General features: G+C 41.5%; 1 pseudogene; it reads right to left on the reverse strand.

Annotated features, from left to right (window-relative positions):
• Nucleotides 1–1,833: 1,833 nt before the first annotated feature.
• LOC112673403 (60S ribosomal protein L4-like) lies at nt 1,834–3,252 on the reverse strand (annotated as a pseudogene).
• Between the last annotated feature and the right edge of the window lie 14,219 nt (nt 3,253–17,471).

Genomic DNA, 17,471 nt, shown 5'->3' on the forward strand with positions numbered 1-17,471 from the left:
GGCATTTCATTGCATCTGTATCTTTGGGGTAAATCCCCAACAGTGCAATTGCTGGGTCGTAGGGCAGGTCTATTTTTAACTCTTTGAGGAACCTCCACTCAGTTTTCCAGAGTGGCTGCACCAGTTCACATTCCCACCAACAGTGTAAGAGGGTTCCCCTTTCTCCGCATCCTCTCCAACATTTGTTGTTTCCTGCCTTGTTAATTTTCCCCATTCTCACTGGTGTGAGGTGGTATCTCATTGTGGTTTTGATTTGTATTTTCCTGACGGCAAGTGATGCAGAGCATTTTCTCATATGCATGTTGGCCATGTCTATGTCTTCCTCTGTGAGATTTCTGTTCATGTCTTTTGCCCATTTTATGATTGGATTGTTTGTTTCTTTGGTGTTGAGTTTAATAAGTTCTTTATAGATCTTGGAAACTAGCCCTTTATCTGATATGTCATTTGCAAATATCTTCTTCCATTCTGTAGGTTGTCTTTTAGTTTTGTTGACTGTATCCTTTGCTGTGCAAAAGCTTCTTATCCTGGTGAAGTCCCAATAGTTCATTTTTGCTTTTGTTTCTTTTGCCTTCATGGATGTATCTTGCAAGAAGTTACTGTGGCCGAGTTCAAAAAGGGTGTTGCCTGTGTTCTCCTCTAGGATTTTGATGGAATCTTGTCTCACATTTAGATCTTTCATCCACTTTGAATTTATCTTTGTGTATGGTGAAAGAGAGTGGTCTAGTTTCATTCTTCGGCATGTGGATGTCCAATTTTCCCAGCACCATTTATTGAAGAGACTGTCTTTCTTCCAATGGATAGTCTTTCCTCCTTTATCGAATATTAGTTGACCATAAAGTTCAGGGTCCACTTCTGGGTTCTCTATTCTGTTCCATTGATCTAGGTTAGAGTTAAAATTAAACAGGAATTATTTCATGTGTTTCAAATCTATTAAGATTTCCAACATGGTTCCTATCAGGGTCAAATTACTAATTCTAAAGTCTGTATTGCAAGAAAAAAGAAAGAAGCTTAAAAGATCAGACTAGCACAGCTGGTTCTGAAAAGTCTAGTACTCCAAATTTGTCATTACTAGACTCAATAGAAACCTAGATCTCAATAAAAAATTAACATATACTCTTTAGATTTTTTTTTAACTTTTTAAAAAATTTTGAGAGACAGTGAGAGAAAGCAGGGGGGGAGAGAGAGGCAGACTCCCACTGAGAAGGGAGCCCAATGTGGGGTTCAATCCCAGGGCCCCAGGATCATGACCTGAGCTGAAGGCAGATGCCCAATCGATTGAGCCACCCATGTGCTCCTATACTCTTTAGATCTGTTGCCATGTTTCCTGGGGGCCACCACTAATTATAAGCCATAATTCTCATATTTTTTATGAAAAAATAAAAGGTTAGCCATTATGCAAAAGTTAGCCCATTCTAGACATAAAGTTTCAGCACGAATTTGCTTTCTGTTTATTTCCAACTGGATTTTAATATCAAAACCACATAAGACATTTACATCGTTTAAGCAAGTAACTGGAGTTGATAGGATAAGGGAGAGATGTTATAAATGCTTATATTTAAACTTAAAATGTCGTCTGAACACTAGTGTATACAACTAATTTTTTTTTTGCTTTTAATCATTAAATTTATATTGAGGTTTCACTGTCACACATTTGAGGATATAATCTATGTTTGTGGGTTGACTTGGGTTTAAGTTTTAACCCTCGTGAGCAGGAGACACCCCATTCTGTGTTTCTAAAAAATATTTTCTATGATCTCACACCCTGCTACCTGCAAACATGACTTTATTTATTTATTTATTTATTTATTTATTTATTTATTTATTTATTATTTTCTCACTGTCTTTGATCAGGTCTTTATTTAAAATTAGCTGTCCAAAAAAAAAAAAAAAAAAAAAAAAAAAAAAAATAAAATTAGCTGTCCAAAATAATTTGACTTTTATGGAATAAACAAATATAAGTTTTTAGGCAGCAGGCTTCTTCTCTTCCGTGGTGGGTTTCTTTTCTGCAGGTTTCTTGTCAGCTGCTGGTTTCTTGGTAGCTGCAGCCTTTTTTCCTACCAAAGTTTTCTTCGGCTTTTTCACACCAACAGCCTTCTTTCTTTTCTTCCCTACCATGGGCTTCTTGCCTGGAACCCCCCTCTCATCTGATTTGGCTTCTAAGGCCGCTGCTGCCTTATCCATCTGGAGTTTGTGATTCTTGGTGTTCTGGTGCATGGTCTTTGCATATGGGTTTAGCTTCAACATGATTCTTAGGTTCTTCAGTGGATTCTTCTTCAGGACTCTATGATGAATCTTCTTGTGTGATGCTCGGAGGGCTCTTTGGATGTTTGGGCTTTTCAAGATTCTCCTAAGGTCTGTATTAAGCATCTTATGCATGGGAAGGTTGTAGTTACTCTTGAGGGAGGCAGCCTTATGCCAAGTGCCATACAGATCATCTAACTTGCAGAAAGCACTTTCAGTCTAAATGCAGAAACGTCCCAAATGCCCACAAGGAGCAAGTTTCAGAATGTTCAGTTTGCTTACATTAAGTAAAGTAATTCCAGGGATGTTTCTGAAGGCCTTGATGATACCATTGTCTTCATTTTAGATGATGCAGGGTCCCCTATGCTGGATACGATGACGGTTTCTCATTTTGCCCTTGCCAGCTTTCATTCACTGAGAGGCATAGACCTTTTTGATATCATTCCAGGCTTTAAGTTTCTTAAGAAGCAAAACAGCCTCCTTGGTCTTTTTGTAGCCTTCAACTTTATCTTCAACCACCAAAGGAAGTTCAGGAACTTCCTCAATACGATGACCTTTAGACATGACCAGTGCTGGTAAGCCTGAGGCAGCCAGGGCAGAGCAGACGGCATATCGCTTTTGTGTTGTGTTCACTCTGCGGTGCCAATGGTGCCAGGTTTTGGCTGGTGCAAACATGCAGCCTCCATGACACATATTTCCAAAAGCACCCTGGCCGGAACAGTGAGTCCCACCGCCGCGAACTCTGGGAATTCGAGCCAGGGCTCTGACATTACCCCAAGACTCAGCACTGGTTTGATGACCTGCTAATTCACTGACAGCATATGGCTGTCTGTTGTTTTTGCTCAAGTTGGTGTGAACAAAGTTCATGATATTGGGTCAAATGGGAGCTTTAAACACAGTAGGCAAAGTAACATTTTTGCCAGATGATTCCCCCTTTCTGGAGTACACAGATATCAACGGACACGCACATGCCATCGCGGGGAGAGGAGAGGGCCATGCTCCTCTCACCCCGGCGGCTCCTATAGGAAAAGCTGACCTTATTTAGAAATAGAACCTTTGCAGGTATAACCAAGATGAGGTCAAAACCCAATCAATGATGTCCTCATGAGAGTAAACACAAAATAATTGCTATTGGATGAATGTTCAACTCTATTAAAGATTAAATTATCTCTTTGAAGACAATTCAACTTCCATAGAATGCAAAATTGGAGAGGTGCACAGCATACCGTAATCTGTGCACACCATACAAACAATGTTGGATATTTGCATGAAATCAGTGGCTCCTTGTTAGATGATTTGGGGAGGTTCTAAAACAATATAAGAGTTACTAAAGTAGATTACAGTATCATGAGCTACAAAAACATCAACATAATTCCCTCAAAGACAGGAAATCTGCCACCTACTAAGCCTGTCTCTACTATATATACATTCTGAGGAAATGACTGCAGGATGGGCCTGTGGCTTAACCGGTAGAACTAAATCCTCCATGAGGTAGACTCAGGCCCAAACTCCAACTATCTCCTGACCATTATGTAAGTCCATGCTCTGACATGGTGGTATTTGGGAACTCAAAAAATTAGCATTATACTGGAGCCAATATCTAATTACCCTTGGAGGTCTGAGTATTACCCCTTCTTCAGGGCACAGTCATGGTGGTAAATGACCACAGCTCCCTCTGGGAAGGCCCGGAGGAGGAAGACTCACTCTGTGCTCCTATGGGTTTGTTGCACGGCCATTATGTGAAGGTTCTTCTTGAAGCTACTTTGGGCCTAGGACTTGACTTAGGTCTGGGAACTGAGGACGGTGCCATGAATTTCTACTACACTCATTAGGTTTCTGTCCGAGAGACCCAGACATTTTTCATTTACAGATCAAGCTATACCTTAGAAAGCTGCCCTTTCTAGGGTCTCCATGATCAATTAGCCATCACCAGCAGGCCAAAATCCTCTGATTACCCACTCTACCCTAAGGCATGAGGCATGTTATGATCACTGTCCACTGTGTCTCCAAGGGTTAGGGTGCTGACCCTGGCCTCTATCACTCGAGGATCCTATTATTTCTGTTCTGAGAATCTGTTTCCTGGGGCCACTTCTGGCACCAAATATGGAATCAGTCCTGTTGGGAAGCAGTGCACTCAAAAGGAATGAAAACGGGATGGAGAGATTCCTTACAAGTCTGCCACCTACTAAGGTGCCTACTAAGGTGGCACACACAAGTGTGGGCAGGGCTGGGGGAAACTGACAAGGATAGTGGAGTACTTAGGGCTATAATAATTGGAGGAAGCCTCCACTGTCCCTACATCGAAGAGGACAGGGGAGTATGATGACTTTGTAGTGTGTCAAGATGGCTTGGCTGAGCTATATTCCCAGAATTCCTTTCCTTGTACATTTCCAGTGAGGCCTTGTGTGGAATTTGGAGGGTGGAGGTAAAGTAGTTATCACAGTCCATTCGGGCTGCTGTGACAAAATGTCACAGACTTGGTAGTTTACAAGCCACAGAAATTTATGTCCAAGTTCTGGAGGCCAAGAAGTCCAAGATGAAGGCTTTTCTGGTAAGGGCTCTCTTCCTGAATCATAGCTGGGGCCTTCCCACTGTGTCCTTATGTGTCCCACTGTGTCCCACATCACTTCCCAAAGGCCATATCTCTTAATCACCTGTGGATGTGAAGATTCAGCATATACATTGGGGGGGGGGGCAATGTATTCATATCATAGCAGCTGTCATTTTGTTTTTATGCTCAGAAAGGCTTCTGTAGCTCATGTATGTTGTTTCTTATCTTCTCTCCTTGCTGGTATGGGTCAGTAGTCTGGCCTGCAGCTGCTCTATCTTCTCCTGTACACTCCTTCCTCAGGCTACCAGGTCATTTCTCTCACCTTTAGTGCAACTTTTTTTTTTTAATTTCTTTTTATTGGAGTTCAATTTGCCAACATAGAGCATAACACCCAGTTAGTGCAACTTCTTGAAAGAGTTGTTTGTATTGCTCCCAGTGTGTCTCCTCCCATTGTTCTTGAAACCGCTTGATTTGTACTGTGGTTATCATGGAAGCCAGCCTCTAAGGTCGTCCCAGCAATCTCTACCTCCTGGTATCCTGCCCTTGTGTGGTCCTCTCCCACATGATATCAAGGTGGGTCTGTGTGATCAATACAATATGGGGATTGTGATAGCACTTCCACAGCCAGGCTAAAGGGGAATTGTGGCTTCCATCTTGCTCTCTCTGGGGTTACTCACTCTGGGGACTGCCAGTTGTCATCTGGTGAGGCTACTAAAGAAGCTCTGCGAAGAGGTCAAGTGACAAAGAACGGAGGCCTCCTGCTAACAGCCATGCGAGGGAGCCATGGTGGAAGTGGACCCTTCAGCCCCAGTCAAGACTGGAAATGACTGCAGCCTTGATCAACATCTTGATGGCTAACTCATGAAAGACCCTGAGCCAGAACCACCTCCGTTGCTTCCAGATTTCTAAACTATAGAAACTCTGTGAGATAGTAAATGTTGATTGCTGTCTTTAGGTTGCTAAGTTTCAGGGTAATTTGTTACATAGCAATAGATAACTAATACATTACCGTACGTTGTGGGTAGAAGCACTAACCCCCAGCACCTCAGGATATGAATTTATTTGAAAGAAAGGGTTTTTGCAGCTTAGTTAAGATAAATTCATACTGGAGTAGAGTATCCCCATCCAATTCGACTAGTATCTTTACAAAAGGGAAATTCGGACACAGTCAAATAGGGAGAATGCCATATGAAGACCTGGTTATGCTTTCACGAGCCATAGAACTACCCAAAGGCAAGAGAGAGGCCTGGGACACATTCTTCCCGAGACCCTTCAGAAGGGAGAACCGACTGCCAATCCCTTGTCTCCAGACTTCTAGCCTTCAGGATTTTCTGTTGTTCTAAAGCACCTAGTTATGGCAGCCTAGAAAACAAATATATCCTCTTTGTAGTATCTCCACCCCCTTTTTTCCCCTTTGGCTTTGATTTTCTCTTTATTGAATTTGGCTTTGATTTTTATGTGTCTTGAAATTTGATTTTGATGTGCCTTGTGGTTTTGTTTCTGTACTGCTTGGGGTTCACTGAATTTCTTGGGTTTCTGGATTTACTGGTTCTATCAGATTTTAAAAACATTCTTCCCAACACATAGCTTTTATATCTGTATAATATTAAATATAAACAATAAAGAAAAACAATACAATAATGGACAGAATCCTGCATTGCCATGGAACCCAAAGTAAGTGGACAAGCTGAAGGTATAACTGGACAATTAATATGCAGACCATTGGAAATTTAGAAAATTTCTGAAACACAGAAAGCAAAACAGTACTAAAACTGAGGAAAAAAATATAGACAACTTAAGTGCAATTAAAAAAAATTCCACCAATAAAGAATACAGTTTTTGTTTTGTTTTGTTAAGTAGGCTCCATGCCCAGCATAGAGCCCAAACTCATGACCCTGAGATTAAGACCCATGCTGAGATCAAGAGTCAGACGCTTAACCAACTGAGCCACCCAAGCACTCCAAGAATATAGTTTTAAAGCGAAAGATAATAAAGTCCATTCTCAGTAGCAACCGAGGCTTTGAAGTAACTATGAGTAAGTTTCACAGGAAAAGTTTCAAGAAAAAAGAGCAACACACACACACATACACACATGTACATGTACACATATATAAATATTCATATGTGTAATACATGTATATACATATGTAGGTGTATACACATGCCAATATGACACTTGGATAAACTGGCTTCATCTTCCCTGGGGCAGAATGCACAATGTAGCAGAGAGGCATAGGGGAAAAAATCCCACTCATGGAAACGAGGATTTGAAAGAAGAACATCTCCTACTAAACAGCAAACCTCCCTCACTGCATATACACATTTAATATAATTCTAATTGGCATTACAGAGGTCTTTTTTTCTCAGAATTTGGAAAGCAAATTCTAAAGAACACTTCTATGAACATGTTTACTAGTAAAAGGAAAGAAAGAAAAACCCTGTCTGTTGACATAATTAAACCACTGATAGAATAGGGGTGAGTGGGTACTAGAGAACATCAACACCAGGGAGACCAACTCTTTCTGGACTCAAACACCATCAACATTCTCTTTACTACTCAAATCTGCTTATCCCTGCTTTTTTTTTTTTTTTTTTCCTACTGCAATTGCTCTTTTCTTGACGTGGCTGCAGGAAGCTTCAGGATCACCTATTAGCTGTCCTATGTCTTTCTCTCATCACAAAGATCCCAAGAAGGGCTTTCATGAGCTTGGCTTTATCAAATAAATGCTTACCTGTGGCATTCCCACTATGGGGCCTGGAGCATGGAGTACAACAGTTAGTCCTCTTAGTTGGCATCTCTGCAGATGGAGGAATCAGAGTCTGTTACTAAAAGGCTATGGAGTCTGGGAAGACAAAACCAACCTGTCTAATCTGAGCATTGAAAACACTGTAAGTTGAGAGATTGTAAATTAAGTATTGTAGGAACAATTGTACTGATTTGGAACGAAATAAGATTAGATCTTCACACCTCATCACATGTACTGTCAAGGAACAATGTGGAGAAGACTTGACTAATTTCACTTAAATCATGTTTCATTATTTTATTTTTATTTTTAAAGATTTTATTTATTTATTCACAAGAGACACAAAGAGAGAGGCAGAGACATGGGCAGAGGGAGAAACGGGCTCCCCACAGGGACTCAGGCTCCCCATATGGGACTCGATTCCAGGACTCTGGGATCATCTGAACCGAAGGCAGGTGTTCAACTACTGAGCCACCCAGGTGCCCCTGTTCCATTATTTTGAAAGGGAGACATACTTGGCATAAAGTCTGAATTGTTGAACATTTTTACAGCTCATACTGAATGTTTCACCACACTGATTAAACACACTCTATTTCTCTCCTGTATGAGTTCTCTGATGTAATAAGGACTGATACAGGGCAGAAAAATGTCTCATATTAACTGCATTTATAAGATTTTGCTCCTCTGTGCATTTTTATAGGGTTTTAGCATTCTGTAAATTACATGATTTGTTGTTCTGTTGGTCATTGCTTCTTTGAAATTCATCCCTTAGGAGTTTTCTGATGTAAAAGAAAGTCTGACTTGTGGCAAAATGTTCTCTTGCATGTATTACATTTGTAGAGTTTCTCCCTTGCATGTATTTTCTGATGTTGAGTGAGAGTCCACAGCTGACAGTAGGGTTTTCCATGTTCCCTCCATTTACAGGGCTTCTTTCCAGTGTGAATACTCTGTTGTACTCTGTAGGATGACTTGTGGCAGGAGGATTGCCCACATTTGTTATGTCCATATAGTTTCTCCCCAGTATGAGTTCACTGGTATTCAGTGAAGGAGAACTTTTGGCAGGTTTTCCCATATTCATTACATTCCTCTGGTCTCTCTCCTTTTATGTTGTCTAATGGTGAGTGAGGACAGGTTCTCCCACATTCGATTTATCCGTACGGTCTCTTCCACATAGTATTCTGATGTTCCACAAGGTGTAGCTTTTGCTGATGTCACACTCCTGTTCATTACAATCAAAGATATTCTCCTTTGTGTGTATTCTCTTATGTTCATTGTGGTCTGACTTCACAATGAATGTTCCACCACATTTATTTAACACACCATGTTTTTCTCCTATGTGAGTTCTGATGTATAGTAAGGGTGGACTTGTGGGAGAGAAATGTCCCACATTCATTACTTATGTAAGATTTCTCTCCCTGTGAGTTATCTGATATGCAAAGAGGGCCAGTTCAGTACATAGAAATTTTCCACATTGACCGAATTCATAGGGTTTCTCCTCTGTATGAGTTCTCTGATGCACAACTAGGGTGGGCTTCTTAGAAGAGGTTTTCCTATTTTCATTTGGTTTCCTTTCTGCACACACTCTCTTCTGTGTAATGAAGACTGCCCTTCTGAAGAAAGTTTTTCCACATTTAGGACAGCCGAGAGGTTATTTCAAAGTTTGAATATTCTGGTGCAGAGTAAGTTCTTCATTTTGACTTCTGGCTTTCCTAACTGGACTATATTTGTGGTTTTTTAATTATAGAATGACTTTTCTCATGCTTAGAATAGAGTAGTGGCTTCCCATACCCACTGTATTCATCAGGAACCTCTCTAAAATAGCTTTTCTTTACAACAATTACTTCTAGTTTTCAAATTGGCTTCACGGGGATCATATTCGTAGGGTATATTTCTTGAGGTAACAGTATTCATGCCCAGATTAAATGTCTTTCCAAGTACACTATTTCTTTCTGTAATTAGTGTTTTATTGTTGAGGCATAAAATTTGCCTCAAATGTAGCCTTGGATTTCCTTGTCTTTCTCTAAGACATTACCAACTTCTAGGAAGGAGCACAGTTAACAGTAATTTGTGAGCCTTTACATATTTGCTATGAAATGAATGTTACAACTGCCTTGCTGTGGGTATTCAACTTTAGGCCCAGCCTCCCAGAATTAAGGACATTTCAAGTGCAAATATCTCCTACATGGTTGATATAGGGGAAAACCAAAATCCAAAACCAAAACCAAAACCCCACTCACACCACCCTATTTAAGAGGGTGAAGAGAGGAGGAAGCCCGCATGGAATAAAAGTTCCTTTGACACAGAACTAGTAAGACAATCATAGAGACCACCGGCACAAAGTGTACTGTGAGTGTGGCTGACAGTCTCAAGTAAGACAGGAGTCAAGGAAGCACAGAGAGAAGACAGTGAGACCTCAAGATGCAGACCTCAGAGAGACAGACAGTAGGATAAAGAATAAAAATGCAGGGGTGAATCTGAAATTTTGGCAGTGATGTGGGAACTCTGAAAGTGGGCTGAGTGGGACGAGGTCTAGGGTGAGGCAAGATGACCTCTGAGGCACCTGCATGACTCTGAGTGTGAGTGTCTTCTTAAATTTGTGCCTGAGGCACTTTCTTTGTCTCACCCTAGTCCTCACCCTTGTGGGGCTGAGAATGGAAAGTGAAATGGCGATTTCTCAGTTAAAGGAAGGAGAGAAAAATGGAAATAACTAGATAGATCATGTAAATCAAGCAAGGTTTCTTTTCCTGTCTTTTTTTTTTTAAAGATTTTATTTATTTATTTATTTATTTATTTATTTATTTATTTATTTATTTATGAGATAAACAGAGAGAGAGAGAGGCAGAGACACAGGCAGAAGGAGAAGCAGGCTTCATGCAGGGAGCCTGACGTGGGACTCGATCCCAGGTCTCCAGGATCGCGCCCTGGGCTGAAGGTGGCGCTAAACCGCTGAGCCACCTGGGCTGCCCATGCTCCAACTCTTGTACAAGTGTCTACTTTCCTAACCATCATATAGATGGAAAATCTGTTTATAATGATCTGAGCATAGGGGTGCCTGGGTGGCTCAGTCAGCTAATCATCTGTCTCCTGATTTTGGCTCAGGTCACAATCTCAGGGTTGTGGGATGGAGCCTTGTGTTGGGCTCTGAACTCAGCAGGGAATCCGCTTGAGATGCTCTCCCCCTCTGCTCTTTTCCTGACTTGTGCTCTCTCTCTATACCAATAAATAAAATCTTAGGGGTGCTTGGGTGGCTCAGCTGGTTAAACAGCTGCCTTTGGCTCAGGTTATGATCCCAAAGTCCTGTGATCAAGCCCCGCATCAGTCTCCCTGCTTGGCAAGGAGCCTGCTTTTCCTTCTCTACTGCTTATGCACTCTCTCTCTCTCTCTCTCATGTAAATAAATAAAATCTTTAAGAAAAGAAATAAAATCTTAAAAAATGATCTGAACATATTACCTTACTCCATTTTACATTTGAACACACAGTATTTTTATACATTTTTTTATGTACTCAAATTTTTCCTGGAATGCAATACTGCGTACCTGGAAGGAACACTGTATTTAGTTCAGATTGGAACTTCAGGGATTTCCACTTCTTTTGAAAACTATGACTAATGGCAATCCTGCTCATGGGACTTGAATCACAAAACATTGCACCCACATTTGTGTGAATTCTTAACTGTCACATTCACGAGATTTTACCTACAGGTATAAACATCAGACTACTTTTCTGACTGAGTAGAGTTGTACCTGAATGTTCCATGTTAAAATATATACTAACTCATTTTCAATTACTTTGCCTTTATTCCTTTATATCAGAGAATTTTATTGATTTAAAAAATATGCAAGTAGTTTCTAGTACCTATGATTTCTCAAATAAGATGAAGGGAAGATGGGCTTTAGCTAGGGTCTCTAGGAAACAGAGATGTCTAAGGCACTTTTATTTGGGGGACTACAGTCAGAGCAGTGAGGGGAGGGGAGGATGTAAGTAATGAGGGGATGACAAGTGGTATCACACTGACCCCTCCCTTCAGTATAAGCCCCAGACAGGCAGCAGGTCTCTGAGCAGGAGCATTCAGCCAACACATGGGACCTCCCCACAAGGACCATATGGATCGTATGTGGAGAAGTAAAAGGAGAGAGAAGGTATCTATCCACTTTCTTCTCATTTCCCACCTCCCTTCAGTCAAGGTTCATCCCCAGGGTGAGTTAACTTGCCCACGCTTCCGGGTTACATTGTCTGGTTCCATTATGTTGTCCCCCAGGAAGCCAGATACCACACTTCATATGTAGTTTTATCCAGGTCTAATAGGAGGGGTAGCCCAGCAAGGGGGGACTATATTGATGGAGAGACAAAGGAGATGGTTGAACATGAGGTCTGTGTTCTAATACAGTGTGTACAAAATACATGTATGTTGGGTTCTGATGGAGGTGAGAACCATCTCACCATGGTTTGGTTGTCTGTGTAATGTCTACCTCCTTCCTTAGCTTCTGAGTCCCCTGAGGACAGGGACAGGATCTCTTCTATTCAAGAGATGTATCAAGAGCATCTAGCATAGCATTTGGCATATAGGTCAACATATAGCTATTGGATGAAAGGTTCATAGCAGTAGGAATTAAAAAGAAGAAAAAACTGGTCTGTCATGAATAGCCTTATAAAGATGTTCAGCAAGTCTCAGCTGAGGTTCTTGGAAGTGGACAAAGGCTTCAGAGCATAAAGAGATGCATGTCAAAACCACAAAAGGGATGAAAAAAACAGGAAGAATAATGGGGCTAATGATATAGGGAAGAAAATTCTACAAAAGGTATAAAGAGAGCCAGGAAGAGAACCATGTGGGTGACATCAGAAATTATCAGAGGTGTATTTAAAGGAGGGGAGAGTCATACTGTCAAACACAACATGGAGTTTAATAAAGCATGGACTGAAAATACTCATTGGATTTGAAAATATCTAGGCTACTGCTAACTTTTACAGGAACAGATCCATGGGAGTGGTGGGCCAGATATAAGACTGCATGAAATGTGTTGAAATAAGACCAGTAAGTGAGGAGGTTTTATCCACAGAATAGAACACTCAATTGTTCACTCTACAACCTGTTTTGAAAGTACAGTTGAAAGAAACAGTTACAGGACACTATTTGAGGAAATTGTGATCCATTTACTCTAGTTGTTATCCCATTTACTCTAATTTTATCTACTCAGAGGACAATAAATTGGTCCCCTGAACTTTGCCTGGGTATTAAAGTCACAGGAAACCCACTGCATTTCTTTCACAGATGTTCTTGGTAAGACTGGCCCCTGGTGTCACTTATTCAAAGATCATCTAAGAAAATGTTTAGATATAAATGACAGGAAAACCATTCAAGTAGCCAATGTAAGACCTATCTCATACTGTTTGGGTCTTTCTGGATAAGCCTGTAGGAACATATGATTTCTGTATATTTATGCCAACTTTTCCAGCAGTGTTCTGATACTCTTTTCTCTGATGCTTTTTTTTTTAAAAAAAGATTTTATTTATTTATTCATGAGAGACACAGAGAGAGAGACAGAGAGAGAGGCAGAGACACAGGCAGAGAGAGAAGCAGGCTCCATGCAGAGAACCCAATGTGGGACTTGATCCTGGGACTCCAGGATCATGCTCTGGGCCAAAGGCAGGTGCTAAACCACTGAGCCACTGAGGGATCCCTCTCTGATGCTTTATTTTATGTTTCTACTATTTAATTTGAATGTACAAATTACTATAAACCTTTTTGAAATCCACTGTAAAATGTGGAAAGTAAATCCCTAAACAGCTTACCTGGGATTTGTTCATTTTCGGATGCTCTTGAGAAAGGACCAGGAATCGTGATACCAGAGCTGAGTAAGAAGAGGAATAAATCATGAGAAGTCTGGCTAACTTAGCGGGTATTAGGATAACCTATCAATAAAATGATCCTTGCTCAATCTGGTAAGGTAATATTCACTTGTCCATTTATAATTCTGAAATGATCACAGAGAGCTTTTCTTACTGAGTGAATATAAACAGTTGTTTTCTTATGGAATTACTGTCAACTTGGGCCTTGGAAAAAAATTAAAGATGACCTGATTGCAATAATAGATTTTTTTTAAAATTTTTTATTTATTTATGATAGTCACAGAGAGAGAGCGGGGGGGGGGCAGAGACATAGGCAGAGGGGAGAAGCAGGCTCCATGCACCGAGAGCCTGATGTGGGACTCGATCCCGGGTCTCCAGGATCGCACCCTGGGCCAAAGGCAGGCGCTAAACGCTGCGCCACCCAGGGATCCCGCAATAATAGATTGGATCAATAAAATTCAGTATATACAAAGTTTGGAACACCATTCCAGTATTAAAAATAATACTAGGATTACAATACTTATTGGCATGGGAAATGTTGAAAATTATGTCCTTTACCTATATTCCTACTAATATTTTTTAGCCACTTGAGAGCAGAGAATCCAGGAGAAGCTCAGAAAGGAGTGCAAGTGCTTTAAAATGTTTGCCTTTTTGTCTGGCTTCCCTCAGATGCAGTTTCCCAAGAGGATCTTTTGCTAAGAAACCTGTTTTAACTTGTGGTAGAGGACAAAGCCCTGACCTGGAAACCGAAATGTGAATTCAGTTCTTGGTTATCGCTAGCAAACTGTGTAACTGGATAAGATAGTTACCTAATTTTAAAATAAGGAAAGTTACATGGTTTTAAAAACTTTCTCTTTACCTCCACTATGTGATTCTATGAAGGGGACATTCAATGAATCCCAGGTGTGCTGGCGGACATGGTTTGAGCAGCTCAGAAGAAACAGAAAGAGCGGAGACCACAGGGAATGACACATATGTGCTTGGAAAGTGATGAGATATTATTTCCTTTGCTACCGCTGGCCCTCCTTCCCTCCAACCCACACCCCCACAAATCCTTCAGGGAAGCGTCTTTTCCTGTCACATTTGCACCTTGCCCATTCCCTTCAGTTGCACCTCACATGGTTCTTCTGAAAGTTGACCTACAGTTTTCCTGAGCTACAATAATCAACGGTCTCTGACCATGGTGTTATCACTCAGACATTGCTCACAGTGGAGAGGAAAACTTTGACCAATAACTTGAATATGTTCCTTTCAAGGATTCTTCTGCTTCCCCAATCAAATTCTAGGAAGAAGTTTCGATTCGGGAGTATCTTCTTCCAGGTGTGAGGACTGCTGCTTTTTTACTTCAGTGGAATGGTTTCGTTTCAACCTGGGCCTTGGAGCCACATTTCCATTAGCTGGAACCTGCACTTGGGAGTCCCCAGGGTCAAGTGCCTGGTGAGCCGGACCTTTTCTAAAATCTAACGAGGGCTGCTGAAAAGTGAGACAATACTGCAGCAGCAGGAAGAGCCTAGAAGCCTCAATCATGCCTTGTGACATAAGGAAAATGAGTCTATCAAAATATATAGCATAATTGCTTCCAGAGGCACACACGGGACAAGTCATCGTGCCAGAGAAAGCCCTATGGGTGTAGGTAGAGGGAACCACATTGCAAAGGTCATGAGACGAGGAGTAAAATAGACCTAGTTTTAAAACTCAATTCAAAAAAAATAAAAATAAATAAAAATTCATTCGCCTTAGCATTCTGCAAACGAGGTCTTTAAATGTGCTCCAACAGGGGGAGCAATGCAGACCCCACAGCCTGGTTAGAAGGATTGAGCTGAAACGTCTAAAAATCTTTGTAACAATGATAGCAGGGGATACTTATCCAGGACATACTATATTTTCTGCTTGATCTTTGGATCATTTTACTTCGGAATAACCTTTGTGAGGCAAATATGGTCTTTATGCTTATTTTACAGGTGAGGAAACAGGATCAGTCTAAGTAACATGCCCAGGGATGCAGTGCTGTTTTGGTGACAGGACCTGATCGGAACCCAAACGTCACGCTCTTAAAACCTAACGCAACGCTGCCACCACCTCCGCTCTGACCCTCCAGTCCCTCACTGAAGTGTCTTGTCCGGGCAGTTCTGCACCCTGGCCATTCCCTTCAACTGCAGCTCGCATCTTTCTCCTACCAAATACTTAGTGTAAAACAGCTAACATAACATAGTGGTATGGATTCCTCATAAAGAGTATTTGTTCCCTTCCCTGCTGCCCTCTAGCACTTCTCAACCTGGCCCGGTAGGCTGCGGATCCAAGTGCATCAGCGAAACTTCCGGAACGATACCTGGCCATGTGGATGCGCAAATCTCTCACCCTCACAAAGCACCTTTTTCAGGCACACGGGGCTGCAGAGAGTGCCCGCCCTGAGGCCTGCGGCTCAGGGGCCGGCCGGGCTCTCGCTACCCTTCCCCTGGACCAGCGGAAACGCGCTTGGGGCCTCCCTCCCGAGGGATGCGGGGAGCGCGCGTGTCCATCCTCCGCGGACCCCGGCCAGGTCCGCCCCGCCCTTCCCTCCGACGCCCCGAGGGCCCGGAGCCCCCCCCACCTCCCCCGGCCAGTCGTTCTCTAACTCGCCAGTCCTTCCTCTAACACTGGCTTCGCTTCCACTTTGCACCAAGTACAGGTGAGCACGGAGCAACTCGAGCGCAACGACAGAGCACCGGGAAGAGCGCATGCGCAGAAGCTGCCTTCCCTGGGCTCCCCAAGGGGCGGTCGGCGCCTTTCCGAACTACATTCCCCATAAGGCCCCGCGGCCCCCACCTCCTGCTGAGGAATTCTTCGAGGAATGTCTGCATGGATTGCACGGTTTGATGGATTGCTATGAATCATTAATACAAGAAGAGGAGTTGCCTGCTAACTTCATCGAAGACTAGAGCTGAGAAGCGAAGATGACAGATTATGAGATTTTTAATGATTCCAAACTCTTTATCTTGCTCCTAAACTTCTCTTATGAACACCATAAGAATAAGTTTATCAAGAAGAAGAAGAAGAAGAAGAAGAAGAAGAAGAAGAAGAAGAAGAAAAGAAGAAGTTTATCTTGTTCTTTCTACTGTTTTTCCCAAGAAGAAGAAGAAAAGAAGAAGAGGAAGAAGAAGAAAAGAAGAAGTTTATCATGTTCTTTCTACTGTTTTTCCGAAGAAGAAGAAGAAAAGAAGAAGAAGAAGAAGAAGAAGAAGAAGAAGAAGAAGAAAAGAAGAGAAGAAGAAAAGAAGAAGAAAAGAAGTTTATCTTGTTCTTTCTACTGTTTTTCAGAAGAAGAAGAAGAAGAAGAAGAAGTTTATTTTGCTCTTTCTACTGTTTTTCCCCATTGAGCTTCAGAAAACACACTGGGGAATAACCCTGCGAACGTTCTAAATGTGAGAAAGCCTTCTTTATATCTAAGATCTCATAGGGGGGAGCATTCAGAAGATTGTAACCAATACAGTAAAGCCTCCACCTGTTTTGGTGGGTCCATCTAAACATGTTGAATGTGTGAAAGCATTGTGAGGCATTCAAACTTTAACTATTCAAGAATTCACGCCGAAAGAAAATCTATCAGTGGGAAGAGTAGTAATTTTAAAAAAGCATGGTGTACTCTTTTAAATAAAACAATACACAAACAAATATATAAAGCATAATTTTATCTTTTACATACACATGCTTGGATCAAGTTATGCACATTTAAGTAGATATTTTTTCATTTAAGTAGATATTAATTTAAATATTTATTTATTCATGAGAAACACATAGAGGCAGAGACATAAGCAGAAGGAGAAATAGGCTCCCTGTGGAGCCTGATGTGGGGCTTGATGTGGGGCTCGATCCCAGGACCCCAGGATCATGCCCTGAGCCAAAGGCAGACACTCAACCACTGAGCCACCCGGATATCTCTAAATAGATATTAATTTAGATAAGATTTAGGAACGTGTGCTCCAAAATTAAGAATGTTAATCCATGGGATATGGGATTATTTAGGAGGAAGAGGGACTTTCCCTTGTGCGTGTATATAATTTTTCTATGAATACGTAAAATGGATGATTTTTCCATTTTGTGTATGAAAGAT

The sequence above is a fragment of the Canis lupus genome, chromosome 24, assembly GCF_003254725.2.
Source record: "Canis lupus dingo isolate Sandy chromosome 24, ASM325472v2, whole genome shotgun sequence".
NCBI classification, from domain to species: domain Eukaryota; kingdom Metazoa; phylum Chordata; class Mammalia; order Carnivora; family Canidae; genus Canis; species Canis lupus.